This window comes from Crocuta crocuta, unplaced genomic scaffold, assembly GCF_008692635.1.
Source record: "Crocuta crocuta isolate KB4526 unplaced genomic scaffold, BGI_CrCroc_1.0 scaffold97, whole genome shotgun sequence".
Lineage (NCBI taxonomy): Eukaryota > Metazoa > Chordata > Mammalia > Carnivora > Hyaenidae > Crocuta > Crocuta crocuta.
This window is the reverse complement of record NW_027531999.1, coordinates 4,073,031-4,100,338: the sequence shown is the minus strand read 5'-3', so window position 1 is coordinate 4,100,338 and position 27,308 is coordinate 4,073,031. Positions and strand designations below refer to the sequence as shown.

At 37.0% G+C, this 27,308-nt stretch overlaps 1 protein-coding gene and 1 pseudogene across 5 annotated transcripts in view; one reads left to right on the top strand and one right to left on the bottom strand.

The window, feature by feature from the left end:
• FRS2 (fibroblast growth factor receptor substrate 2) overlaps positions 1-27,308 on the top strand; it is a 60,174-nt gene that overhangs the window by 18,013 nt on the left and 14,853 nt on the right. For 2 of the 5 annotated variants that reach the window (XM_077775216.1, XM_077775217.1), the window contains 2 exons: positions 13,189-13,292; positions 26,192-26,286. The gene's annotated coding sequence lies outside the window, so the exon portion shown is untranslated. Of the gene's footprint in view, positions 1-777; positions 818-13,188; positions 13,293-26,191; positions 26,287-27,308 lie in introns of those variants that run through there. The other 3 variants (XM_077775220.1, XM_077775218.1, XM_077775221.1) reach the window with 2 other exon arrangements.
• LOC144240867 (hsc70-interacting protein-like) lies at positions 3,335-4,403 on the bottom strand (annotated as a pseudogene).

The following is a 27,308-nucleotide window of genomic DNA, read 5'->3' as shown; positions in this document are numbered from 1 at the left end:
GAGGGGGAGAGAGTGCGAGAGGCTCAGAATCCCAAGCAGGCTCTGGCCTTGAGCTGTCAACGCAGAGTCTGACATAGGGCTCAAACTCATGAACCATGAGATCATGACTTGAGCCAGAGTTGGACGTTCAGCTGAGCCACCCAGGCGCACCAGTAATAGAATTTATAAAAACTCAGTTGGGGAGATTTTAATGACATTAAACAGGATTCTTACAGCCAAAAATCAACTATAAAATTTGGTTAAACCTTAAAAGTTTTTTTAAAAGTTTATTTATTTATTTTGAGAGAGGCAGAGTGAGTGGGGGAGGGGTAGAGAGAGCGGGACACAGAGAATCCTAAGCAGGCTCCATGGCTGCCAGCCCAGAGCCCCAATGCAGGGCTCAAGTCCATGAAACTGTGAGATCACGACCTGAGTTGAAACCTAGAGTCAGATGCTTAACCAACTGAGCCACTCAGGTGCCCTTGGATTTTTGTTTTTGTTTTTTAAAGATTTTATTTTTTAAGATAATCTTTATGTACTCAACATGGGGCTCAAATCCACAGCCCTGAGATCAAGAGTCTCATGTTCTACCAACTTAGCCAACCAGGTGTCCCTCAATTTTTTTTTTAATTGAGGCAAGTTGGTATATAATATATTAGTTTTAGGTGTACAACATAATTGATATTTGTATACACTACAATGTTATCACCACAGTGAATTTGGTTTCCATCTGTCACCATGTTAATATGCTGTATCATGTTGATTGATTTGCAGATTTTAGCCATCTTTGCATTGTTGGAATAAATCCCGCTTGACTATGATACATGATCCTTTGAAGGTATTGTTGAATTCAGTTTGCTAATATTTTGTTGAGGACTTTTGCATCTGTATTCATTATGGATGTTGGCCTGTAACTTCCTTTTTTTATTGTTTTTGGTTTTGGTACAGCATAATGCTGGCCTTGTAAAAGAGTTTTGAAGCATTCTTTCCTCTTAAGCTTTTAGGGGGCTTGAAAATAGTAAGTATTAAATCTAATTTGAATGTTTGGTAGAATTTACCAGTGAAGTCTAGTCCTGTACTTTTGTTTGTTGGAAGGTTTTCAATTACTGATTCAATCTTCTTACTAGTAATTGGTCTATTCAGATATGTCTTTATGATTTCGTCTTGGAAGTTGTGTTTCTAAAATTATCCATTTCTTCTGTGTTATCCAGTTTGTTGGTTTATAATTGTCCCTAGTAGTCTCTTATGATCCTTTGTATTTTTGTAGTATGTATTGTAACTTCTCTTTCTTTTCTGTTTTTATTTTAGCCGTCTCTTTTTCTTGGTAACCCTAAGTAAAGGTTTGTGTATCTTTTCAAAGAACTAGCTCTTAATTTCATTGATCTTTTCTATTGTCTTTTTTTTTTTAGTCTCTAGTCCATTTATTTCCACTCTGATATTTATTATTATTTCCTTCTACCAACTTTGAGCTTTGTTCTTCTTCTTTTTTTCTAGTTCCTTGAGGTATAAAATTAGATGGATATTTCTTTTGTTTCCTGAAGTAGGCCTGTATCATTTCAGAGTTTCGTGTTAGAACTGTTTCTGCTGCATCCCATAAATTTTAGATGGTTGAATTTCTATTTTCATTTGTCTCAAGATATTTTTTTAATTTTTTCCTTGATGTCTTCATTGACCTATTGGCTTTTGAGTAGCATGTTGTTTTATTGTCACAAATTTGTGATTTTTCCAGTTTTCTTCTTAACTAATTTCTAGTTTTATACCATGTAGTTGAAAAAGATGTTTGATAGTACTTCAGTCTTCTTAAATTTGTTAAGATTAGTTTTGTGGCCCAACATGTGATCTGTCTTAGAGAATGTTCCTTGTGCACTTGAGAAGAATGTGTATTCTGCTGCTTTTGAATGGAATGTTCTGTGTGTATCTATTAAGTCCATCTGGTCTAATGTGTCATTTAAGGGCTGTATTTCCTTTATTTTCTGTCTGGATGATCTATCCATTGATACAAGTGGGATATTAAATTACCCTACTAATACTGAGTTGCTGTCAATTTCTGTCTTTAGGCTTGTTAATATTTTCTCTTTATGTTTAGGTGCTCCTATGCTAGTCCATGAATATTTATAAATGTTACATGCTGTTGTTGGATTGATTTCTATTATTATGTAATACTCTTGTCTTTTATTATGGTTTTTGTTTTGAAGTCTATTTTGTTTGATAGGAGAATGGCCACACCAGCCTTCTTTTTGTTCTCATTTGCATGGAATATCTTTTTCCATCCCATCATGTTTAGATCTGAAGTGAGTCTCTTGTGGGCAACATATAGATAAGTCTTCTAAAAATACATCTATTTAGCCATTCTTTGTCTTATGATTGGAGAATTTAGTTATTTTAAAGTAATTTTTGGGGCACCTGGGTGGCTCAGTCATTTAGGTGTCTGAGTCTTGATTCAGCTTCTGTCATGATCTCATGGTTCATGGGAATGGAGCTCCATGTCAGGCTCCTTGCTGACAGTGTGGAGTCTGCTTGGGATTCTTTCTCAGCCTTTCCCTCGCTTACGTGCTTGGACGCAGGCGCACACACATACACACACTCTCTCTCTAAATAAACTTAAAAAAGTAAAGTATTACTATTTTCTTGAAATAATGAGAAACTTTTTTTCTATATCAGACAAGAGCACAGCTAAGTAATCCAACTCTATTGCAGCATGATAAATCTCATCCCTTCACCGCATCGTAAGATTTAAATGCATCTGCACAAGGGTGTAAGGTGTAAGGTTGCTGTTGTCCTGCCAAGTGCTTCCAGTCCCTTCCCAGGTCCTAATGCCATAGTGGTGGTCCCAATAATTTTATCGAAATAAATCATGTTTAAATAATAAAACATTTAAAAAGACCAGTCAAAATGCCTCAGTAACCATATATCCAACTCAGACTTCATCTGTTTAAATGTTCTGTTTGTCTCTTGCTAATAGACCTTTATTTCCCTCAAACTGAATAATAAGTCTTCCATACTGAACTATCTTCCTTGCTCAGTTAATCCAAGGAAAAAACCTCAAATGATTGGTACAGAAAAATGTGGGGGTTAACACACCCTTTTAATATGGTTTTACATATTTTGAAGGTTTAAAAAGTATTTAAAAATTCTAATTCCTGGTAGGAAAACATTATCTGAATGAATACCCTAATGGCAAACCACTGTAAAATGTTTGAGTTGCGTGTGGGGCAGAGCGGTAGGAATTCCCTTCATAGGCCCCCAGCTGTCTCCATGAGAAGGTCAGAGGTGCACACGTTTTTATTACTGTGAAATTCGCTAGGTGATCTAAGTTGCTTTTCTTTCAGCAGGGGCTTTATTTGTCAGAAGGGCATTATGCTTGACTTCTAAATTTGGCTGACAAAAATTTACTGAGGAGATTCATAACCTTTGGGTTGCTCTGATATTTTGACATACTTGTGGGGTTCCAGGGCCATATCCTGGAAGGCCACCATAACTTCTAGATCCTGCATGGCCATGAGAACCTCTAGATCACTTAGAATTTCATTAAGCCCAGGCATTCCTGCCATTCCAGACATTCCTTCAGAAAAATTACCTGGCATGGCTCCCCAGGAAAGCAACCTGGGAAATAAAGCTCTGGCTTCTTCCTACCTCTGGGTGCTCTCATGGTTGACTTCTTAACCCTTTCTGTTCTTTCTTTGATCTCTTGCTCTTCGTGTTTTCACTCATACTTTATCTGATGTTCAGCAGTTTTCGTGGTCCTTGGTTGAACTTCTTTCAAAAGCATTGCGCTAGCATCTTCATCTTAATCCAGTTTAAAAAGCAGGAGCAAGGTCATGTGCTGCTGCTTCCCAGTCGCCCAGAAGTCTGTGCTTTCTGTCACCACTTGTAAGGCTGAGCTGAATCAGGATTTATTTCAATAGCTCTGTCACAGCCTTCGACGTGGCAGCATTCGGCTTCTGTAATTTGATGAAGACACTGGCTCTTTTGGCAGGCACAGTACCCACATAGCACTCAGCTGGATGGCGTGTATGAACGAGTAAGTGGCTTTCTCTAGTTCAGTGTCGTTTAGGGCTTCAGTGGCAGCCACTTTTTAATCAGTTGCTTGATTCATCCTTTTCTCGGTTATCTCTATATTTTCGTCTTCCATTTCTTGAGAGGCATCAGTATCTGGTTCAATCACACCTTCATTGTCAATTCTAGATCACTTTTCCTGACTTGATGGTTCATCCATCTTTATGTTTTCCTTAGCTTTCTTACTGTGTTTTTTTCTTCCTTCATATTATGTTTTGATTTAGTTTTATGAGTAGCAGGTAGTATTTTACCCCCGATTGTCTCCACCCACTCCCTCAGGAAGCACATGTCCTCAGTGTGCAGAACACCAGATCCTGTTTATACATTTTCACGCAGGAACAAAGCTCGCTCACTTTGTGGGGGTCCATGGTCTATAGGTGTGGCTAAGGTTGGGCACAGACTTTTCACTTTTCAGGGAGAGGCTCTGGTCTGTGAGATCCCTCCTTATTGTGGGTGGTGGTAGTGGGGGTTGAGGAGGTAAGACCATGTTTCTGCCTCACTTACCTATCTTGATGTGGCACTTTTATCCCTTGTGGAAGGAGCTGTTCAAATAGCAAGTTTTCAGTTCTTCTTGAGTGGGAATTATTTCATATGTAGCTGTAGATTCTTTGTGTCAATGGGAGGAAGTAAGTTCAGGCTCTTCCTATGCCACCATCTTGGATCACCTCCTAAAAGTTTTTATTTCATACTAAGTGTTTTACTTTGTTCTCACAAGGTTAGGGGCACCTGGGCGGCTCAGTCAGTAAGCATCTGACTTATTTCAGGTCATGATCTCTCAGTTCATGAGTTCAAGGCCTGTGTCGGGCTCTGTGCTGACAGCGCAGAGCCTGGAGCCTGCTTTAGATTCTCTGTCTCCCTCTCTGCCCCTTCTTTGCTTGAGATCTATCTGTCTCTCTTTCAAAAATAAATATTAAAAAAAATAGATATGTAATGGACTCACAAGGTTAAAGATGCCTTTCTCTTTTTTATGTGTTTTACTTAGAATTAACTGAATATGATTTTTAAAACTCCACGGAGTCATTACTTTATATTTCTAAATATATAAGAGCTTTTTTGTTGTATCAGTCCCTTTATTCCTTTTATGTAAGTATTTCAGATTTAGTTTAGTCCTTGAATATTACTTCAATTGAAAGAAAGCTCAAAGTCATCTCATCAACTCCTTGACCAGTATTGTTATCTACTGAACATTGCCAGTGACTGGGAACTCAGTTCTTTGTTAGGTGAAGTCTGTTTTATTCTCGCCAACTTCTTACATTTTGGTTCGTATTATTTTGGTTCAGTTTCTGTTTCAGGAGCAAGTTAAGTCCATTACTCCATGAAACAGAAATTGAAGATAGCTGAATGTTTCTGCTCAGCTTTTCCTTAGTGCTCAATAGTCTTTTCTTTAGATTAGCTTTCCATGGTTTTTGCAGTCTTCCTAATGAGGCACTTTTTCTTACCCCATCTCACCTTGAGTCATGATCTTCCCTAGGCTTCTGTATAGCATACTGTTGGAGATTTTCTTTTGGGTTCTTGGACAGTGCCAATCCAGCCTCTTTTGTGGACTTCTCTTCTTCTGCATTTCCCTCTCATAGTGGTATTTCTGAGTTTTTGTAGGTTTTACTTTTCTTCTCACTGGGCAGTCTCATTTTGTCCCATGCCTTGCATCCATAAGATGACCCAGGTTTGTATCTCCAACTCATATCTCTTTTCCACGTCCATACCTGTATTTCTGGTTGCCTGTTGGCCATCTCCACTTGGAAATCTCATAGGCATCACAGTGGTTTCAAAACTGAGTTTATCTACTTCTCTAAACCTGTGTCCATTTTGTGTTCCCTAGTTCAGTGAATGTACTGTTACCTGAATGAAAATGTGGACGCATTCCTTGAATCTTGCTTTCCTTCCCAGTGGAACCAATTATCAAGTATTACTGATGCTAACATTTATATTTTGCTCTAATCTAGCTTCCTCTGTTTTCATTGTTCGTTACTGGAATTCAGTACAACCCCCAACCCCAATTGTTATTATTGCAACAGCCTCCAAAACTGTAACAACCATATGAGGTAGGTAGTGGTGGTGTTTTGAATTATGAGAAACATAGATTCAGAGAGGTTAAATAAGAATTCAGAATTCTGGGGGAGCTTGGATGGCTCAGTTGATGTAAGCATCCAACTCTTGATCTCCACTCGGGTTGTGATCTCATGGTTTGTGAGATTGAGTCCTGTGTTGGACTCCACTGACAGCATAGAATCTGCTTGGGTTTTTCTCTCTCCCTCTCTGCCCCTCCCTATCTGGCTCTCTTTCTCAAAAAATAAACTAAAACAAAAACAAAGCAGATTTCTGTTGCCTTAAAGCCCATGATGTTTTCATTTTATCATGCTGCCTTGCTGGCATTATCAGAGATTGATACTGCCTTCTGCTGGAGGATTTAGAATGCTAAAAACAAAGCCTTTTATTTTAGATTCTGATGTGGTGTTTTAAAATACATTAAGACAGTAGAGCTGTCTAAATAAACAAGCAAATAAATAAATAAATGTAGGCCATTTATCAATTATATGAGAATTAAAGTCTTGCTTTACTTGCATTCTGCCTTATATTTAGCAGGGTTCATAGTTTCAGAGAATTCAGATTTTGAATTTGCATGTGAAAAAAATTTTTTTAGATTTATTTATTTTAGAGAGAGTGAGCACAAACTGGGAAGGGGCAGAGAGGAGAGAGGGAGACAGAGAATGTGAAGCAGGCTCCAGGCTCCCAGCTATCAGCACAGAGCCTTATGCAGGGCTCAAACCCACAAACCTGTGAGATCGTGACCTGAGCTGAAGTCGGATACTCAACTGACTGAGTCGCCCAGGTGCCCTGCATGTGGAAAAATTTTAAGGCTTGACAAGAATGTTGTATATACATAATTTTATGAGACTAGTATTCTTTGTAGCTAACTGTTGAATTAATTAAGTTCACAGACTTTTATATATATATATTTTTTATGTTTGATTTAAAGCAAGAGCATGAACACAAGTCAGGGAGGGGCAGGAAGAGCGGACAGAGAGGATCTGAAGTGCTCTGTGCTGACAGCAGCGACCCTGATAAGGAGCTTGAGCTCATGACCTGTGAGATCATGACTTGAGCTGAAGTCAGATGCTTAACTGACCGAACACCCATGTGCCCCCGGGTTTCTTTTTAAAAAAGGAGTTAACGTAGATAGCTTTTTAGCCAGTACTAGTGAAAAAATGTTGTGAAAGTGAGATAGAATAAAACATCTTAGAAATTCTCACTGTTTTTGGGATGCATAGGTGGCCCAGTCGGCTTGGGATTCTCTCTCTTCCACTCTCTCTGTCCTTTCCCAGCTCAAGTACTCTCTCTCAAAATAGATAGATAGGTAGGTAGGTAGGTAGGTAGGTAGATAGATAGATATTCTCACTGTTTTCTGTAGACATTTGCTTTCTCCACATTTGCCTTTAAAAAAGGAAGAAAGAAATATTCTCATCATTGCTTTAAGATATTTTATTATAAGTTGTCCTTAGAGGGAATATCCCCAGTGATCTTAGCTGTACTTTTGAATATAGCTCTTTGGAATTACCTTCACCTTGGTTGATTGATATCCTGAATTTAAAATCAAGGTAGAACCGAAGGAAAACAAACCATGAAAGCTCTAGGGAAAAAGTGCATATTGTCTTTGTTAAAATGGTAGACAGGGAAACTAAAAATTCTAAATTTGGCTTCCAGTAAATTTTGATTAATTTTTTCACTTCATTTCCCTATTTGAAGAATGAAAAAATGGTTCCCAGCAGTCTGCACTGAAAGATTATTCTCTAGACAAATATTTATCAAGGCTCAAAAGAACATTGGGTTTTGGACACTTTGAAATCCTGTCACTTGATTATAACTGTCTTCTAGCATCTGGGAAAGAGCAAAGAAAAGATATTTTAACATACTTTCCTTATTGTTATTTGTAGTAAGTTGATAGTTTTCTTTGACTGTACACTACATTGATTCTAAGAGACTTTTTTCCAATTTTATTCACTGAAATTCAGGTGTACCTTAAAATCAGTGGCATGTCATGGTTCAGTTGGCAAATTTTTTCTTAGTGGTATATAAAATACCAGCTTTAAAATCAATTGTGTCTTAGCTTTGATGAAAAATAGTGTATATCTCCATTTTTATTTGAAATAACAGCAACAGCAGTAATAATATAGTGGCCTTCATACCTGAGGATCACTTTTTTGGTGGCCTCTAAATTGCTGTTATAAAGCTCATGAAGTAAAGGCCATGTATTTTAACATAGAATATTCCTCTGAATATAGGGCTGTATTTTGCACCTAATGGGCTTTGTTATCTGATTATAGATTCAAAGTAAGGATTCAAGAGTAAAAAAAAAAAAATGCACATACATGTTTTAAGTGACGGTTCTAGGACCTGCTATACTATCAACTGAGAACGAGGGTGACCATAAACAAAGTAAGAATTAAAAAATTAAAAAAAAAAAAAAACTGATGCAAAGTGCAGAACTGGCCACATAGTGCTTGCTGTTTTGGTAGGGATAGACAGTCTGATACAGGTAAATCACTCTGATTACAGCTTTGAAGAAACTCTGTCAGAATGCAGTCTGATTCCACTGGCACTTCCTCTGAGGGACAAAATGTATTTTAATTTTTTAATTTTTCATTTCGATTGGGAGACATTTGGTATTGATTAATTTTCTCTTTCTATTGCTTAATGGAGTTCTAGAACATAAACATCTGAAATAGGATTTGATTGTGTAATCCCAGTGATCTCTAGATCCTGATCCTTCTACTCACGTTGCTAATGGCACTGGAGTGACATTTTTAGGCCTTAGGGCAAAGGATCGGGCATAGGTTGTAGGAAGGTGCAAGAGAAGGAAGAAGTAGAGGAGAAATACCTAAAGACCACACCAGGTTACTGAAGAATGTTTCTAGAAGCTCTCAGTGGGTAGTTGTGTACCAGACATCCAACTGCTTTTTTTTTTTAAGAATTTTTTTTTTTTTAAGAAATCTCTACATTCATGGTGGGCCTTGAACTCCTAGCCCTGAGATCAAGAGTCTCATGCTCCACCAATTGAGTCAGGAAGGTGCCCCCAGCTGCGTTATTTTTGTTTGGAATAAACCCAAGCTGTGTATCTCCATAAATTCTTAGTATTGTGGGGGCCCTTCAGGACATTCCCCTAAGACATGTGAATTCTGAGCACAGCTTTGCTGGCTGTGAGCACCTTTAGCCTCAGAGTGGATGTTAAGTTCTGTGTATTGGCAGGTTTCCAACATTTACTAATTAGGTTATGCCTACTTAAATACTCCTGGCAGTTTCCCCTGGCCACTGCATTCTCCACACTCTGCCCTAACCTGTTTTGTATATAGTCTGCCTTTGGGCTCTGCTGAGACATTTATAGTTTTTCTTTCAGAAGAAGTCTTTAATACAAGTATTGATTTGTATATTCTTTAGTCAGTAATTTATTGTTGATTATAAAAGTAATTCACACTGTAGAAAATATAAAGAGAAAAATGTGCTTTTCATCCTACCATCAGTGAACCAAATGTTAATATTTTAGTGTGTTTTAGTGGAGTCTTTTTTTCTGTGTATATTTTGTGTACATGTGGGAGAGAGAAAAATAAGTGTGAATGTTATTTTTTTAAATGAGAAGCCTCTTATATTTGCTGCTGGGCACAAGGAGTAATTTTTAAAATAATTTTTTTTTTCCCGGAACAATTTTAGAATCACAGAAAAGTTGAAAATATACTGCAGAGATTCTCATATACCCTTTACCTGGCTTTCCCTGATGTTGAGAGAGAGAGAGAGAGAGAGAGAGAGAGAGAGAGAGAGAGAGAGAGAATCCCAAGCAGGCTCCACACTGTCAGCACAGAGCCTGATGCAGGGCTCGAACTCAGAAACCATGAGATCATGACCTGAGGTAAAATCAAGAGTTGGATGCTTAACCAGCTGAGCCACCCAGGCACCCCTTCCCTAATGTTAATCTTATATAGTTACTGTGACACATATTTCAAAACTAATAAATCAACACTGGCACAATGCTATTAACTACAGACTTTATTTGGATTTCCCCAGTTTATCCACAAATGCCCTTTTTCTGTTCCAGAATTCAATCCAGGATACCATATTGCATTTTAAAAGAACAGATCTGTTCTTTTTTTCCTGCTTAACTTTAAACAATGAACTTTTTTTTTTTTTTTTTTTTGGTCATTAAACAATGCTTATTAATGGCCCCATAAATGGATAGATGTACTCTGATGAAAATATTTCTGGTTAACTTTGTGGGGGGGGGCACATTTTGGGAGGTTGGGAGGTAACACATATATCAACCATTTTTATTAGTGGTGTATTTGAATCAGGTAATTTTATTATAATAGTAATTTTGAATGCATTGCTCTAAAAGTGGAAAATAAATAATCAAGTTTATTTTCCTTTGAGATTATGTTTAACAGCATTTAGATTGAGTTAAATGCAGAACTGATGAGCTATTCATGACACAGTTTTGAGGGTTATTTAGAGTTGCTTGGCATTTGGCTAGCCTTACTTTAAGTAGATTGTATGTATACATTCTATGTATACACACAGTCACTATTTAAGCTTTTAATAGGAGTCTCATACTAGCATGATACCCATCTGTATTTGGAAATACAGATTTATGGTATATTCCACTTATATATTCAGTTTTTTAAATTACCATGCTATTTTCTTTTCATTAATGTTTATTTAGTTCTAGGTTATATTTCCTTTTCATTAATGTTTATTTAGTTCTAGGTTAAGCATATAATATAAAAAGCGAAGATGCCTAGAGATTTTCTTCCATTTGTTATATTGTTTAATGGATGTTTATAGTTTGATTGATAACTGAATAAGTTGTATATTTCACATGAAGTTTGAAGTTAGAGTGGGTTGCATTTAGTGTTTTGTTGTTTTGAATAAAGGCAAATGCTTTTTTTTTTTTTTTTAAAGAAGTATTAGGGGTAGCCTAATAAGCAAAATTCTGTAAAATTGATACTTAGGTTTTATCTCCTACTGTTGCTCAGTTTAGTAAAACCTCATAGGTTAAATGTTTATTATGCTAGAGTTCGATCTAGGCTAGTGGACGACTGTCTATTATTAAATTTATAAGCTAGCAGTTTATTATGAGGGTTAAGCTATCATTTGTTAATTTGACACAGTTGGAGAAATTAATACATAGAAATAACTGAGTTGAAGAATCCGAACATGGAATTTTGTTACACAATACTTACAGAAAATTGAATGCACCGTTTCCATTAGATCAAGTATATTTATTCCAATTTTCAGGCATTTCTGGAGAATGCCTGTACTTTCTTACTGGTATCTTACATGTCTGCTTACTGTGGTGCAGCCTGTGGATTTTTAGTGAAGAGAGCTATGTGACCTCTCCTAGACAATGTCCGTCACTTTGATGTTACTGGAGGATGGTATTTGATTTCCTTGTACATATTTTTATATTGCAATATAAAGTACTCAACTAAAGATTTGAGAGTTCCCAAGGTTGATGGTATTTTTTCCTGTGATTGAAGATGCTGGGCTTGTTGCCACTGGTACTGATTCACATTATTGACTTAGCTAGAGCGGAGTGACTCATCTTCTGGGTTTGCACGTCAGTAGTTGTGTTTTTATATATTAGGTCAGAGATTACGGACACTCAGACTTAATTGTATAAATTTCATCACCAGTGTTTCTAGTTATAAGTATACTCCAAAGTTATAGATGATTTCAGGATTGAATTATGACCAGTATAATTGAAGGTAGAGTGGTGTATTATATAATCTTCCATTTTAATTTCTCTTGTTTTATTTTTAGCAAGCCATTTTAGTACCATTTTCTCAGTATGTGCTAAGTACACACACAATTATTGATAGATAGGTAGTTAGGTACTAAATATATAGCTATAGATGCTTTTATTTCATTCATAAAATGCATGATTGAAAGTGACTTTTTCAAATTCAGTGTGAAATATGAGGTCAAAGTGGGTAACTTTTTTTTTAGGTCTGGAAGAAGTATCTGAACTTCAGGTCATCATTCTCCAGTGACACTCACTGTAGACAGGTCCAGATGCTGTTAGGAGAATAGTTATGTTTATAGATGGATGCGGTGACTGGTAGGTTAGACTTTGGGCATCACAGAAAGTAAAACATTACTGACTGTATTCTTAGGAATTACAAGTTCTCCTTGTATGTACTCTAGATTTTCTGCCTCTATAGGATGGTATTTTGGTTAAGACAAGAGTGGCATCTTTCAGATTATAAGGGAAAATGTGAACTGTGAAAGTGCAAACTGGCCCCTCAGGAAATGACACGAGCCTACATTCCCACCTATCTTAATATTTCCCCTTGCACACCCTACCTTCCAGCTAAGAAATTACTTACTGCATCTGGAGCAGGCATGTCCTTTTAGACTTCTGTGCTTTTGCATGTACTCTTCTTGATCTGGATTGCCCGTGCCCTAGCAAACTCCCCTCCGTCTTTCAGGACTCGACTTAGAGGTTACCTTTCCCAGGAGGCCTCCAGTCACTTGTCTTTGCTCTGAGTTAAATGTTCTGATGACACTGGCGTGTGGGCTTGCAACTTATTTTTTCATTTTCTTGTCTGTTTCCCTTACTAAAAAGTAAGCTCCTTAAAATCAGGGAACATGTCTGTATTGAACTCAGTGCCTGGCAAAGAATTGGTGCTCAGGAAGTACTTGTTGATTGCTTCAGTGTGAAGATGGAGAAAAGGATGAACTCATTTGATAGCTGTTTACAAACCATTGTTATCTACTAAGTAATTTTTTGCTAGCTTAAGTCAAGCAACTCTAAAATAAGGAAATGTTGGGGTGCCTGGGTGGCTCAGTTGGTTAAGCTTCCAACTTCGGCTCAGGTCATGATCTTACAGTTTATGAGTTCGAGCCCCGCATCAGGCTCTGTGCTGCCAGCTCAGAGCCTGGAGCCTGTTTCAGATTCTGTGTCTCTCTCTCTCTCTGCCCCTTCCCCACTTGCACTCTGTCTGTCTCTCAAAAATAAATAAACATTAAAAAAATTTTAAGTAAGGAAATGTTACCTTGTTAATATTTTAGATTTATTCACAGGAAAATGAATTGATAACAATTTAAATATACATAAGTCTGTGCTTTCTTTTTATTGATCATCCTGGTTTTACTTATCTCTTACAGAGAAAACAGAAATGAGAGGAATCTGGTTTAAATTGCAGTACCAGGAATTTAGATTAGACAAAAAGAGTTTCCAGAAAATAAAGTACCAGATATTGAAGTGATTTGTAAGTAATGTAATTAATTTTTGAAGAATTTTTAAAAGAAAATTTTTTTGAAAAGTTTGAAAAGGAGCAGGGGGTGGGGGGAGGGTTAGAGGGTTCTGAATTGCAAAGTGGTTCACCACCATAGCCCCTCGTAAAATAAAAAAACCTAAAGGAAGAAAAATCTATTTAGGAATATGCAGATATAACCATAGTCATGGATAGAAGCTTAAAAGATAGTTGGGTACTTTCTGGGTTTGTGTGTTCAAGTGTACTTTAAATTCTCAGCTACAAAGGAAACTGTTGCAGGTGTCCTTACTTTTCACAGAATGACTCTGGTTTTGGTGACTGACAAAATAAACTGAGAAATCTCTCCCCTTAGCTTATTTCTTGTTTGTTTTTTAACTCTTCCTTAGAATAATATAAGTAATAAAAATTCCTTAGTGGTATTAAGAATAAGCAGAAAACTAACATGAATCGATTAAAAAAAAAAAATCTTCTTAGTAGTTTAAAAATAACCAGACCACGGACACAAAGAACAAGGTTTTTGAACGCCATTCTCCTGATTGTTTTAGTATAATGTGGAGTTAGCTGTGCCCCAAATTTAGAGTTATATTGCTATGCTTCTAACTATAGATATTCTGTCCTGGCTACATGTGAACAGAACTACTGTAGTATAAGCCAAATTCACCCACAGTGCTAGTGAACTGAAAGAGCAAATATACCTTCCTAAGCACCAAATTTATAATCACACTCATGAATAGAGTTCAGTGTTCTCTTTGCTTGTCATTCTGCAAGAATCATATTGGAATAATTTAGGACAGCTTTACTAAATTTATTAATGTAACTCTTGTTATGAGGATAGTGCTTAAGTTCTAGGCTTCTGTGCTTACAGAGCAAAAGGCTCCTTTGTAATACAGGAGACTTTTTACCTGTAGTGGTGATATAATAATTCCTTGTCTTTTTAAACACTATATATTTTTCTAAATGTTTTTATAGCTAGAATTTATTTGGTTTTCACAATAACTCTGAAATAGGTGTCCTAATCTTATAAATGAGGAAACCTAGGCACAGAGAGGTTGACTGAGTGCCATTTAAAACATTGTTTTAAAATAAATTATAGTTATTATTTCAGCGGCTAACATCTACTAATTGCTTACTATATACTAGACACTGTTTTAAGTTTTTATATATATATTAAGTAATAGGAGCTTGGGCTTTGGAGTCAGATTCGGATTTAATTCTGGATCTTCTTATCAGCTATTGACTTGGGAAAGCTATACCTAACTTCTTGAAGCCTTGGTTTCCTCATTTGGAACACAGAAATAATGATAGCACCTACCTCATAGGGTGGTTGTGTAGGTTGAGATAATCCAGATGAACCTATGTCTAGCATATAGTGACAACTTTAACATCAGTTTGCTATAAAAGAGTAAAGTGTTGGTAGATAATAATTTGTAACTTCTTGATAATTTTCCTGGGGTAAAATCATTGTATTCTTCTTAAGTGTGGAATCATAGTTGATCTGATACAGATACGTGTTTTACAAAGTAACATCCATGTTATCGCAAGATTATGGCTCCATATAGTGTCTATAACTATCTCTTTCCTCTCACTACCTACAAATCACCTTTTGGTTCTAAGCCCTTCTACTACTGGGAAGAAGCCAAAGACAGCTAAGAAGTCATGGAGAGTCTCTAAGGCAGTCATGTTTCAGAGTCAAAGGGAGGACACAGTGATCCATTGGGTTATGTTTATTCCATGAGTGCTTTGGTATATCAGTTATTTGGAACTCAGAATGTGTTTTTGTATGTCCTTTTAAATGAGGCACATAAAGTCTATTAATCCCTAATATAACTGATATACTGAATATTTGCATTGACAAAACAGAAAAGGCAAGCAAAAAACCTCACAGTACTTTGGCAGTGCTAAAATCAAGTAATAAAATAATAAAGTGAATATATATTGAAACTCAAAAAGAGGCTCAGAGAGAATTCTGGGAACATGGTGAAATAGGAAGCATCAGGAATCGATCTCCCCACCTAGGCAGCAGCTGCCCTGGCAGGATCTTCCGTAACTGTTTTGGTATTTTGGAGTTATTGAAGATTTGCATCTGCTAGGAGAAGGCTTGGCCATACATTGTAATTAATTTCAGTCAGTTTCAGCTCTTAGCACAGCTACCCAACCTCTTCTCCCAGTCCTGTGAGGCTCACATTAGCTTGTGAGAGCCAAGATCGGCAAAAAGGATCCTCTCTTCCAAATGTCAGAAACCTGTGCTGGGGTCTCTGACTGCTGCTTCTGATCACAGAGGTTCACAGAAAAAGTGGGAACCAACTACTGTTGTTGAACCTCTCCCTGTTGTTGCAAGTCCCTCCCCTCCAGCTGAAGTGACTTCTGGGAGATTTAAAGGGCTAGCACCTTCTTTTGGCCCATTCAATTTTCTCTTTTTTCCCCCTTTGGGAAACAGACATTAAAGACTACAATATTCTAAAACAGCTGCATATATTGGGAAATTTCAAAAGTGACCACACATGCCCAGAAAAAGGCCCAGAAAAGACCTGAAAAGACCTTAAGTTTACACCTCAGCCTGAACGTTGGCACATAGGGAGTCTATGACAATCAAAAAATAAAATAAAATAAAAACAATGCAAAAAACAGCAAAGGGGAAAATCTGGTTTCTAGAGTTACCACATTAGATTAAAAACCCAGTTTTCAACCACAACAAAAATTACAAGACAAAGGAATAAGAAAGTATGGCCCATTTAAAGGAAAAAAAGAAATCAATTGCCCTTGAAAAAGTCCTGATGACAGATATATTACACAAAGACAAAAACAACTGTCTCAAAGATGCTCAAAGAACTAAAGAAAGATTTGGAAAACAGAAGAAATACCAATAAAGGAAAAATAAAAAGAAATCAAATTCTGAAACTGAAGAGTACAAGAACTAAAATGGAAAAATCAGTAGATTCAAAGGCAGATGTGAATAGGCAGAACAAAGAGTCAGCAAACACAAAGACAGGACAATGCAAATTATCAAGTCTGAGGAACAGAAAGAAAACAGATTGAAGAAAAATGAACAGAGCAAACAAACTGAAGAAAAATAAACAATCTAAGAGAGCTATAATACACAGTCAAGTGGAGCAACATACATTTGGAGTGCTCAAAGGAGAAGAGAGAATATTTGAAGAAATAAGGGCCGAAAACTTCCCAAATTTAATGAAAATAAACATCCAAGGAGCTCTTTGCACTCTAAATAATTTAGATGAACTCAGAGAGACACTTTTTTTTTTAATTTATTTTTTAATTTACATCCAAGTTAGCATATAGTGCAACAGTGATTTCAGGAGTAGATTCCTTAATGCCCCTTACCTATTTAGCCCCCTCCCCCCGTTTTTATAAATTGTTTTTGCTTCCCTTCCCTTATGTTCATCTGTTTTATATCTTGAAGTCCGCATATGAGTGAAGTCATGTATTTACCTTTCTCTGACTAATTTCGCTTAGCATAATACCCTCTAGTTCCATCCACATGGTTGCAAATAGCAAGGTTTCATTCTTCTTGATTGCTGAGTAATATTCCATTGTATACATAACCACATCCTCTTTATCCATTCATCCATCGATGGACAATGGACTCTTTCCATAATTTGGCTGTTGTCAATAGCGCTGTTATAAGCATTGGTGTGCATGTGCCCTTCCAGAACATCACACCTGTATCCTTTGGATAAATACCTAGTAGTGCAATTGCTGGGTTATAGGGTAGTTCTGTTTGTAATTTTTTGAGGAACCTCCATACTGTTTTCCAGAGTGGCCGCACCAGTTTGCATTCCCACCAGCAGTGCAAAAGTGATCCTCTTTCTCCACATCCTCGCCAACATCTGTTGTTGCCTGAGTTGTTAATGTTAGCCATTCTGACAGGTGTGAAGTGGTATCTCATTGTGGTTTAGATTTGTATTTCCCTGATGAACATGTTTTCATGTGTTGGTTGGCCATCTGAATGTCTTCTTTGGAGAAATGTCTATCTGTGTCTTTTGCTCATTTCTTTCCTGGATTATTTGTTTTTTGGGTGTCAAGATTGTTAAGTTCTTTATAGACTTTGGATGCTACCCCATTATCTGATATGTCATTTGCAAATATCTTCTCCCATTCCATTGGTTGCCTTTCAGTTTTGCTGATTGTTTCCTTTACTGTGCAGAAGCTTTTTATTTTGATGAGATCTCAATAGTTCATTTTTGCTTTTGTTTCCCTTGCCTCCAGAGATGTGTTGAATGAAAAGTTGCTGCGGCCAAGGTCAAAGAGGTTTTTGCCTGCTTTTTCCTCCAGGATTTTGATGGTTTCCTGTCTTACATTTAGGTCTTTCATCCATTTTGAGTTTACTTACGTGTATGGTGTAAGAAAGTGGTCCAGGTTCATTTTTCTGCATGTCGCTGTCCAGTTTTTCCAGCACCGTTTGCTGAAGAGACTGTCTTTATTCCATTGGATATTTCTTTACTGCTTTGTCAAAGATTAGTTGGCCATAACGTTTGTGGTCCATTTCTGGGTTCTCTGTTCTGTTCCATTGATCTGAGTGTCTGTTCTTGTGCCAGTACCATACTGTTTTAATGATTATAGCTTTGTAATACAGCTTGAAGTCCAGGATTGTGATGCCTCCAACTTTGGTTTTCTTTTTCAAGATTGCTTTAGCTATTTGGGGTTTTTTTTCTGGTTCCCTAAAAATTTTAGGATTGTTTTTTCTAGCTCTGTGAAGAATGCTGGTCTTATTTTGATAGGGATTACCACATCAAGATATATTTTAATTAAACTTCCTAAAGCCAAACACAAGGAATCTTGAAAGCAGCAAGAGAAGCAAATCATCAAGAAAGGCATTCTCAAAAAGATTATCAGCAAATTGCACATTAGAAACTTAGGAGACCTGATAGCAGCAGGCTTAAATATTCAAAGTGCTAAAAGAAGAAAACTGCCTGGGGCACCTGAGTGGCTCAGTTGGTTAAGCATCCAGGAGGCCTGATAGCAGCAGGCTTAAGTATTCAAAGTACTAAAAGAAAAAAACTGCCTGGGGCACCTGAGTGGCTCAGTTGGTTAAGCATCCAACTTCGGCTCAGGTCAGGATCTCACAGTTCTGTGAGTTTGAGCCCTGCGTTGGGCTCTGTGCTGACAGCTCAAGAGACTGGAGCCTGCTTCAAATTCTGTGTCTCCCTCTCTCTGTCCCTTCCCTGGTCACACTGTGTGTGTGTGTCTCTCTCTCTCAAAAATAAATAATTATAGAGAAAAACTGCCAACCAAGAATTCTATATCTGGCAAAACTGTGCTCTAAAAGTAAGGGAGAAATTAAGATATTCCCAGATAAACAAAAGCTGAGAAAGTTCATTAATGCTAGATCTGCTCTGTAAGAAATGTGCAAGGGAGTTCTGCAAAGTGAAATGAAAGGATGCTAGACAGTAACTTGAAGCCATATGGAGAAATGAAGATCTCACCAGAGATAAATACAGGGGAGTCATAAAAGCTAGTACTGTTGCAACAAAGATTTTTAACTGCACTTTTTGTTTTCTACATAATTAAGAGACTAGTAACAGTAAAGGTGAAAAAAGGCCAGTATTGTAATTTTGGCTTGTAACTTCTGTTTTCTATGTAATAGACTAATACATTAAAAAAGAATTATTAGTTTATCTATTTGGGCACACTGTGTATAAAGATAGAGGTTTGGGACATCAGTAACTGAAAGGAGTGGGGATGGAGCTATAAAGGAGCAGAGCTTTTATGTTACTGATGTTAAGCTGGTATAAATTCACATTGGATCGTTATAACTTTAAGATGTGACCCTATCCCCATGATAACCACAAGAAAATATTTACAGAAATACAAAAGGAAATTAGAAATTTAAACATTTCACTACAAAAAAAAAAAATCACCTAAACTCAAAAGAAAACAATAATATAGGAAATGAGGGACAAAAAAAGAAGCTTAAGGCATGTAGAAAACAAATAGCGAAATGACAGAAGTCTCTCCTTATCACTAATTACTTTAATTATAAATTTATTAAACTCTCTAATCAAGACAGATGGGCAGAATGGATAAAAACACATGATCCAACTATATGCTTTGTACAAGAGGCTCACTTTAGAGATCCAGAGACAAAAAGATTGAAAATGAAAAGGTGGAAATATATTTTACATGTGAATTTTAACCAAATGAGGTCAGAGGTGACTGTACTAATATCAGATAAAATAGACTATATATTTAAAAAGGTTATGAGACAAAGAAGAATATTATAATATTAATAAAATATTCAACAGAACAAGAAGGTATAACAATCATAAGCATTTATGTACCCAATGACAGATCATTGAAATATACAAAGTAAAATCCGACAGAATTGAAGGGAGAAGTAGACAGTTTTACAATAGTAGTTAGAGACTTCAGTACCCTACTCACAATAATGGATACAACAACTAGGCAATATAAGTAAGGAACTAGAGGGCATAACCAACTAGATCTAACATCAAAACACTCTACCCAAAACTAGTAACATCCACATTTTTTCAAGTACACATGAGACATTTTTCAGGATAGATTATATATTAGGCTATAGTTTAAGTCTTAATATATTTTAAAATAATAGATACCGTACAAAGTATCTCCTCTAACCATAGGAGATGAAGTTAGAAATCAACAACAGAAGGAAAACTGAAAGAAAATCACAAAATTCTGGAAATTAAACAACACACTTTTAAACAACCAGTGGATCAAAGAAGAGATCAGAAGGAAAATTAGATAATACTTAGAGATAAATGAAAATAGAAACATGCCAAAAAGAAAGGGATCCAGAGAAAGGAGTACTAAGGGGGAAATTTACACCTATAAATGCTTACATTAAAAAATTAGACTTCGAAATAACAACCTAACTTTATAACTTAAAGTAGGAAAAGAAGAACAAACAAAACCAAAGCTAGCAGAAGGAAGGAAATAATAAAGTTTAGAGCAGATGACATGATACGGGGAATAGAAAAAAAAGAAAAACTAATGAAATTTAAAAAGTTGATTCTTTAAGAAGATCAACAAAGTTGACAAATGTTTAGCTAGATAGACTAAGGAAAAAGAGGGAAGATTCACATTACTAAATTAAGAAATGGAAGTAGAGACATTACTGATTCTACCAAAGTAAAAAGGATTATAAGAGAGTACTATGAACATTTGTATACTAACACATTAGATAACATTGGTGAAGGACAAATTCCTAGCATTGAAACCTACCAAGATAATCACAGATAGAAAATCTGAATAGACCTGTAACTAGTAAAGAGATTGAACCAGTAATCAAAAGTGTCCTGACTAGAAGAGAATAGGTTTCACTGATGAATTCTACCAAATACGTAAAGAATTAATATTAGTCCTTCTCAAACTTTTCCAAAAAACTGAAGAGGGAACACCTCTTAATTTATTCTATGAGGACAGCATTACCCGATGCCAAACCCAGACAAAGACACTGAAAAGAAAACTGCAGACCAAGATCCCTTTATTTTTTTAAAAATAGTTTATTTTTAGTAATCTCTACACCCAACATGGGGCTCGAACTCACAACCCCAAGATCAAGACTTGCATGCTCCACTGACTCAGCTCCACTGGGGTGCCCCCCAATATCCCTTATGAACATCGATGCAAAATCCTCCACAAAATACTGGCAAACAGAAATCAGCAACATATTAAATCCCACATACAAAGTGGGATTTATTCTTGGAATGCAAGAGTGGTACAACATAGAAAAATCAGTCAATGTAATATACCGTGTTAATGAAGTGAAGGGAAAAACCACATGATCATCTCAGCTGATTCAGAAAAAACATTTGACAAAATTCAATATTTTTCCTCATAGACACATTTTAAAAATGAGGAATAGAAGAAAACTACCTCAACACAATAAAAGCCATCTCTGAAAAATGCATGGTGGACATCATACTCAGTACTGAAAGACTGAAAGCCTTTCCTCTAAGATTGGAACAAGTCAAGGATGCTTACTTTCACCACTTTTATTCAACATAGTACTGGAAGTTCTAGCCGGAGCAGTTAGGCAAGAAAGAGAAATAGAAGGCATCCAAATTGGAAAGGAAGAAGTAAAATTCTCTATTTGCAGATGATATGATCTTATATGTATTAGAAGATTCCACACACAAAAATTGTTTAGGACTAATAAATAAACTCAGCAAAATACTAACATACAAAGTCAATATGCAAAAATTAGTTACATTTTTCTATACTAACAGTAAAGAATCTGAAAGGAAATTACAAAAAACAGTTCCATTTGCAGTAGCATCAAAAAGAATAAAATACTCAGGAATTAAGTTAACCAAGGTAGTGAAAGACTTGTACAATAAAATCTACAAAACATTGCTGAAAGAAATTAAAGAAGACATACCTAAACACACCCCCCATGTTCATGGATTAGAAGATGTAATATTGTTAAAATGTGAGAGCTATTCAAAAAGAACTGCAGATTCAATGCAACTCCTATTAAAATCCAGTGGTGTTTTTTTTTTTTCTTTCCAAAAATAGAAAAACCCATCCTAAAATTTATATAGACTCTCTGGGGACCCCAAATAGCCAAAACATTTTTTGAAAAAGAATAGGGGATGCCTGGGTGACTCCGTTGGTTAAGCATCCAACTCTTGATTTCACCTCAGGTCATGATCTCACAGTTTGTGAGATTGAGCCCCACGTTGGGCTCTGTGCTGATCCACAAAGCCTATTTCAGCTTCCCTCTCTTCTCCCTTTGTCTTCTTCCCCCTGCTCACACTCTCTTTTTCTCTCTCTTTCAAAATAAATAAAACATTAAAAAAAATTTTTTTAATGTTTTATTTATTTTGAAAGAGAGAGAAAAAGAGAGTGTGAGCAGGGGGAAGAAGACAAAGGGAGAAGAGAGGGAAGCTGAAATAGGCTTTGTGGATCAGCACAGAGCCCAACGTGGGGCTCAATCTCACAAACTGTGAGATCATGACCTGAGCCAGAGTCAGACGCTTAACCAACTGAGCCACCCAGGTGCCCCTAAACATTTTTTAAAAAGGCAAAACTGGGTGAATCATATTTCCAGATTTCAAAACTTATTACAAAGCTACAGTAATCAAATAGTATGATATTGGCATAAAGACAGACTTACAGGCCAGTAGAATAGAAGAGAGAATCCAGAAAATAGACCCTCACATATATGGTCAACTAAGTTTTGACAAAAAAGTTCCAATACCATTCAAAGGGGAAATGACAATCTTTTCAAAACATGGTGCTGGGGAAACTGGATATCCATATGCAAAAGAATGAACTTGGACCCTCACCTAACACCTATACAAAAATTAATTCAAAAAGGATCAAAGACCTAAAAATAACATAAAACAATACATTTCTTAGAGAAAAGGACAAAACCATTAAACAAAAGCTTCACGACACTGGATTTGGCACTGCTTTCTTAGGTATGACACCAGAAGCATAGCCAACAAAAGCAAAAATAGACAAATTGGACTTTATGAAAAATAAAAAATTTTGTACATGAAAAGATATTATTCAGCAGACTGAAAATGGCAACTCACAGAATGGGGGGAAATATTTGCAAACCATATATTTGATAAGGAATTAATATCCAAAATATATAGAGAACTTCTGAAAGTCCAAAACAGGGGTGGGTGCCTGCTTGGGATTCTATCTTTCCCTCTCCCTCTGCCCCTCCCCTCCTCACTCTCTCATCTTCTCTCTCAAAATAAAATAAATAAACTTAAAACTTTCTTTCAAGTCCAAAACAAAAGAACATACCAACTCAAAAGTAGGCCAAGTACTTGTATAGACATTTCACCAAAGAAGATATATATATGAATGATTACTAAGCACATAAAAGGATGCTCAAGATCATTAATTATTAGGGAAATGCAAATCAAAACTAGAGATTGAGATAACACCTCATATTGATTAGGATGGCCAATACCAACAAACAAAAACAGATGTTGGTGAAGATGTGGAGAAATTGGAACTCTTATGCCCTGCTGGTGGGAGCGTCAGTAGTACAGCTGCTATGGAAAACAGTATGGCAGTTCCTCACAAAATAAAAAAGAGGATTACCATGTGATCAGCAACATGGAGTTGAAAGCACAGTCTCAGAGATATTTGTACATTCATGTTAGCAGCTGCATTATTCACAGGAGCTAAAAGTTGAATAAATGTCCATCAGTAAATGAATGGATATGCAAAATTTGGGGTGTGTGTATAATGGAATATTGTTCTAGCTTTTAAAGGAAATTGTGACACCTGTGACAGCATGGATGAACTCTAGGGACATTCTGCCTAGTGAAATAAGGCAGGCATAAAAAAGATAAATACTGGGGCACCTGGGTGGCTCAGTCAGATAAGCATCCGACTTCGGCTCAGGTCATGATCTCACGGTTCGTGGGTTTGAGCCCCGCGTTGAGCTCTGTGCTGACAATCAGCTCAGAGTCTGGAGCCTGTTTCAGATTCTGTATCTCCCTCTCTCTCTGACCCTCCCCTGCTCACGCTGTCTCTCCCTCTCTCAGAAATAAATAAAACATTAAAAAAAAAAAAGATAAGTACTGTGATCTCATTTATATGCAGTACCTAGAGCAGTCAAACTCCTAAAAACAAAGTGGAATGGTGGTTGCCAGCAGTAGCTGGGAGGGGAAACGAGCTATTTAATGGGTACAGAATTTCAATCTTGTAAGATGAAGAAGTTCTAGATACTGGTTGTACAACAATATTGAATATATTTAACTCTACTAAACTGTGCACTTAAAGATAGGATAATCAATTTTATGTTATGTGTCTTTTACTAAAATAAAAAAAATTAGGAAAAGAAAAATAAAGAGGACTGAAGGTGGGGCAGAATAAAAAGGTTTTAAAGATTTTGTTGGAGGCTTTTTAATATTTTCCAGAGCCTTATAGGTTGGTACACTGATTCTTTAATATATTTTATTTCAAAACTTAAGACTATTCCTTGATACAGGGTTATAGAAGGATCACTCACTTCTTTTAAATATGTGTGTGTATATATATACATATATATATATTTTTTAACATTTATTTATTTTTGAGAGACAGTGAGACAGAGCACAAGTGGGGGAGGGGCAGAGAGAGAAGGAGACTCTGAAGCAGCCTCCAGGCTCTGAGCATGTGGTCAGCACAGAGCTTGACCCGGGGCTCGAACCCACGAACCATGAGATCATGACCTGAGTCGAAGTCGGATGCTCAACCGACTGAGGCACCCAGGTGCCCCTCACTGTCACTTCTTTTAGTCACATTTACTATGATTAAACTTATTTCAGAATGGGAGTTGTGAGATGCTTATAAGTGGAATGAATAAGAAGAGGAAGAGATATTTTCCTGAGTTAATTAGCTAATATCTCTCAGGGGAGAGAGATGAACAAACAATATGTGTTCGTGTAAGAGCAATGATTTATGTTGGAATTAGCCACATAGTTTTTACAAGCCAAAAAACATGATATCTGTTAATCTCCTAAAGAAAAGAACGTGTGCTAAAGCAGAGCCCCTGGGTGGTTGCCCACTCTAACATGCGCTGTAGCACCAGCTTATGAGAGACACAAACAAACACCTGGCCGAACAGCTGATTTTGTGTATAGGTTTGAAGTCCAGAATTGAAAAGTTTGTTTCCATGTGGCAACAAATTTTGTTTGCATGATTTGGAAATGTTCATTTTGTGGTTTCCGACATTTATTTTATTATTTTAAAAAAAGTTTTCTTAGAGTAGAGAAGGGGAGAGAGAGAGAATCTTTTTTTTAATGTTTATTTTTGAGGGGCGGGGGACGGCGGGCAGAGAGAGAGGGAGACACAGAATCTGAGGCAGGCTCCAGACTCTGAGCTGTCAGCCAGCACAGGGCCCAACACAGGCCTCAAACCCCCAAACCCCCAGATCATGACCTGAACCAAAGTTGGACACCTAACCGACTGAGCCACGCAGGTGCCCCGAGAAAGAGAGAGAGAAAGGGAGAGAGAGAGGGAGAATCTTAAGTAGGCTCTGTGCTCAGTGCAGAGCCCAGTACAGGGCTCAATCCCACAACCATAACCCTGGGATCATAACCTGAGCTGAAATCTGAGCCAGCCAGGCATACCTGGAAATGTTCATTTTGGAAATCAATTATTTGTTAACTCTAGTTAATAAATGGATTAAAATGAGACTATTCGCAAAACCCCTCATGCCTGATGCAGTGTAGTTATTCAGTAAATGTTAGTGCCCATGTGTAAGTTTTTTTTTTCCCCTGTGTTACAAAAAAGGAACAGCTTGACCAGAAATTTCCCAAATGTATATTGAAACACTAGATTATAATTTATTGCTATAATTTACATTATTATCCGGTTACTGTATGGCATGCTTGTTCATATCTATTGTTTCCTAATGACTGACTCCTCTGATTTGGTTCTGGAGAGGTCTAGTAGTTAGGGGGCACAGCAGGTGGGCTCTAGAGAGTCTGCTCTTTGGGAGGAGTGCTGGTAAGCTTTCAGAAAAGCGGCTGGAAGTGGAGAAGTCACCTGCCACGGATGAAATGGGCTTTTAGAGCTGGAAAGGAATGTCAGAGGTGGTTTAGTCTGACCTCATTTTATGGCTGAGGAAATAAGTATGGAGAAGAGAGTTGTCCAGTGTCATAGCTGTAGCGGAGAAGCCAGTCAATGACTTATAAAGGTTCTGATATCCAAACATTATAGAACTTAGACTATAGCATGTTTACTTCTTCCTTTGAAAAAGTCTGTGTGAATGATAACATGTACATGTCATATTAATTTTAAAAACAGATCTATATTTATCAGATTTTTATACTTTTGAGTTTATTTAAATAGATTAACTAAACTAACAGTTCTACTGGAAGTCTTATAAGGAAAATCATTACCTTAAGAGAAATAAATTCTTGACTTTTTTCTGTTTCTAGATTAAGTCAGCAAACAAAGAAAACATGGTATTTTGAAGTATGATTAAAGTCCTGATGCTGCAGAAGAGGCTAAGAATATTAATGGCTAGATCTAGGTAAGTTGAGGTTTACCTTTTTTAAAAAAAGAAAAAACATTATGTTCACAAATTATATTCCCTTTTTTTGTTCACAAATTGTATTCTTTTAAGCAAGGCATTTTAATTGTTTTCTTGAATGCAGTCATGTTGCCTCCCGAGTTGCTGTCCCCTTTAAAAAATAAGGACAAATGGCTTTAATTAAACTAAACCAGTGTTTACAAATTTAAAATATTCAGGGGCGCCTCGGTGGCTGCTCTGTCGGTTGAACATCTGACTTTGCCTCAATTCATGATCTCATGGTTTGTGAGTTTGAGCCCTGTGTTGGGCTCTGTGCTGACAGCTAGCTCAGAGCCTGGAACCTGCTTCAGATTCTGTGTCTCCCTCTCTCTCTGCCCCTCCCCCTCAAAAGTAAACAAAGATTAAAAAAGTAAAATAAAACATTCAGCCAACTTGGTGCAGTACCAGTCTTCCCAAATGGGAAGACTTCCCTACCTTTTGTTCTTGAATGTAATCTCGGCTACGTTGCTTTCTCGGGGGAGCATAGTCTATTTAGGTTTTGCTGAGTTATGAATTTGGTTGGGTAAGATGGTGAAATCATACTGTTTCTCATTAAGTATTTCAGTATTAGTGAACATTATTAAGTCTTCATAACTCAGATGCGGTCTCCAAATATTAATCTGGTGGTCATAAATCAGAATAGCTAGTGTCTTGCCTTTCCCCTTGCCTAGGAGTTTGTGGTTGTGGAGGAGGAGTCCGAGATGTGCAAGAGAGCTCCACATTAAAAAGTCTCCTTCTGTGCTGGAAGATTGACCACAGCTTCCGGTCGCTCCAGCTGTCTAGTCTCTCACTCATACTGAGCCTATTCTTTAACCCTACGGAGTCCTCCTGTTCCTTTCTGCCTCCAGTTTTTCCATTTCATCAGCCCTCTTCTTTCTTTACTTCTTTCCCGACCGGACCTGATGTTCCATCACTTCAAACCCCCGTATTGCCAGTATCCTCTGATTTCCCTCTGAGCCTGCGTCGCTTGAACCGTCTGGCCT